The sequence below is a fragment of the Pyxicephalus adspersus genome, chromosome 11 (genome assembly GCF_032062135.1).
Source record: "Pyxicephalus adspersus chromosome 11, UCB_Pads_2.0, whole genome shotgun sequence".
NCBI lineage: Eukaryota > Metazoa > Chordata > Amphibia > Anura > Pyxicephalidae > Pyxicephalus > Pyxicephalus adspersus.
In genome coordinates, this window is record NC_092868.1 from 226,691 (window position 1) to 229,291 (window position 2,601).

The window sequence follows — 2,601 nt, forward strand, 5'->3', positions numbered from 1 at the left end:
CTGTACAGATGTGAGGTGACTCAGGGCCCCTATACTGTACAGATGTGAGGTGACTCAGGGACCCTATACTGTACAGATGTGAGGTGACCCATGGACCCCATACTGCACAGGTGTGAGGTGACTCAGGGACCCCATACTGTATAGATGTGAGGTGACTCAGGGCCCCTATGCTGTAGAGATGTGACTTTTGGGGCCCCTATACTGTACAGGTGTGAGGTGACTCAGGGCCCCTATGCTGTATAGATGTGACTTTTGGGGCCCATACTCCATCCTTCTTGTATGCCATCACATGTGACCTGGGGAGAAGTGTGTGTGGGCTCAGGGAATGGGAGTCTCCGCTGTGTTTCTTCTGATGAGGGCAATTAATAATTGGTTGGCTGAGTGTTAATATTATCAGCTCCTTGTTTTGCCCTTTTTCTGGTGGGGGGAGGACTGCAGGGCCGCGGGATCTTCATGACATCAGGCAGATGGTGGAGAAGAGTGACCAGGCCCGGAGTTGGTACTGAGACCTGTCGGCTTGAGGAAGTGAGGCCCAGCGACCAACAGAGTGGAACAAACCGAACCTGACAGAGAGGAATTGTGGGTAGACTCTGCCATTTCCCGGTGGCTGAATGCTCGGGAAATCTGCCAGCTCATATCACTCCTGGAGATCGCCAGACATAAAAGTGAGAAGCTGATTGGCTGCTCAGGAGCAGCACAGACAGTTCTAATTTCTGCCATGGGGACATTGTGTGTTATGAAAAGGCATTTTTTTTATTCTGTCCTGAAATGGTAAAAGCTTATTGGTTGTTTGGGTTTACCACTCTGTACCCGACCATATTTCGGCTGGTTGTGGCAAAGATTGGTGTAATCACCTCACTCGGTGAGACATTCTCCAGCAGGTTGGTTTTATATTGTTCCACCATAACGTCATTGTGTAATAAATGCCCCAGCCCCCGATGTCATCATTTTATTCCATAGATAGCTGAGTGGGATGGCAAAATGGTACCTGAAGTGGGCTCAATGGGTAACCAAATTATTAATTGCTCAAAGAATAAAGTCTGCTGATTGCTGGCTCCATTCACAGAGACATCTCTAAAAGCTCCTCCATCCCAGTGCCTGAGCACCACAGATTACTCAGGGAGGGCAGGTGGGCAGCATGGGAGTACACTAGGCAAAGCGTCCCCAACTGATTCATCACTAAGAATACCGGAACCACAGAAATCACACTGCTGGATTTTGCCTCCCATGTGCTCTCAGCTCCTGCTCGGGTATGCATGGGCGTCAAGACCTGGGGACAGCGCTCTCTTTCTGTACCCCTCTCTTACAGCAACCCCCCCTGGCACTGCCTGACCTTGACCTATGGGCAGCACTGCCCCTTGCACCCCCCTGACCATGACCTAGAGACAGTGCCCCACCTTGTACCCCATAACCTAGAGACAGTGCCCCACCTTGTACCCCATCACCTAGAGACGGTGCCCCACCTTGTACCCCCTGACCATGACCTAGAGACAGTGCCCCACCTTGCATCTAAATACAGTACATACACACACACACCATCTATATACAGTACATACACACTGTATACACACAGTGTCATTTGCAACCCCTATTTATTGTACAGCGCTGTGTAATATGTTAGTGCTATACAAATCCTGTTTAATAATAATAATCTGTATATATTCCATATATTCTGTAAATAATCTTTATTTATTCTGTACATATTTTGTATAATATTATTCTTTATATATCCTGTATATATTCCATGTCACCATGTATGGGGCCGTTACTCATAGCAACCATAGAAGGGATGGGTATCGCACTGCTGACCTATGGGGGGGGATCACCATTGGCTCCCGAGTCAGCACTGTGAAAACAATGGGAAGCATTTTCCTGTACTGGGACCAAACTCAGCACAGTCCACACAATGCACCCCCATCACAGGAAGACAATGGCTGCCCCGGGGGGGAGGGGCAACAGAACATGACCGATTAGTCACATGTCCCAGCAGCCCCAGTGGTGAAGGAGGACATCTGATTGGTTAATAATCTGGATACACCTAGACCTCGGATGACTGGTCATAAGGACCCGGTGCCCCATCATGGAGGATAAGGGGCCCCATCAGAATTATGGACGATGATAGATGTGTCTGCAGGGGGTAGAGAGCAGAGTTCCTCTGATGGAAGAACAGAGGCTTTGTCATGTGACCTGCCGGCTCAGGCAACAAATCCCTCCTTTTCCTCAGATATTAGATGGTGGATTGACCACTTTACACACAGCGCCCAGCTCTGGACTCTTCTGTGATTGGCCAGCATGCTGACAGATCTTTCCAGGGGTGCTCAGCAGTTCTGGTATGCAGCTGTCCCTCATATAAGAGTTCATATTATACAGGGAGTGGGCGGGGCTATCCTGTGTGCCAAAATATTGGCTGAATTCAGCCCCCTCCCCCGGGAGCCTCCAATCATTGCAGGCAGAGATTCCACTTCATATCATCTGCATATCGGAAAAGAATTTCTGGGAAACAAAAGATTCACCAATGCCAAAGAATTCCATTTCACACGGACCGCACCCGAGGACACATCGCTGGGCCCCACACTATAGGGCCCCCCATATATGAAGGGG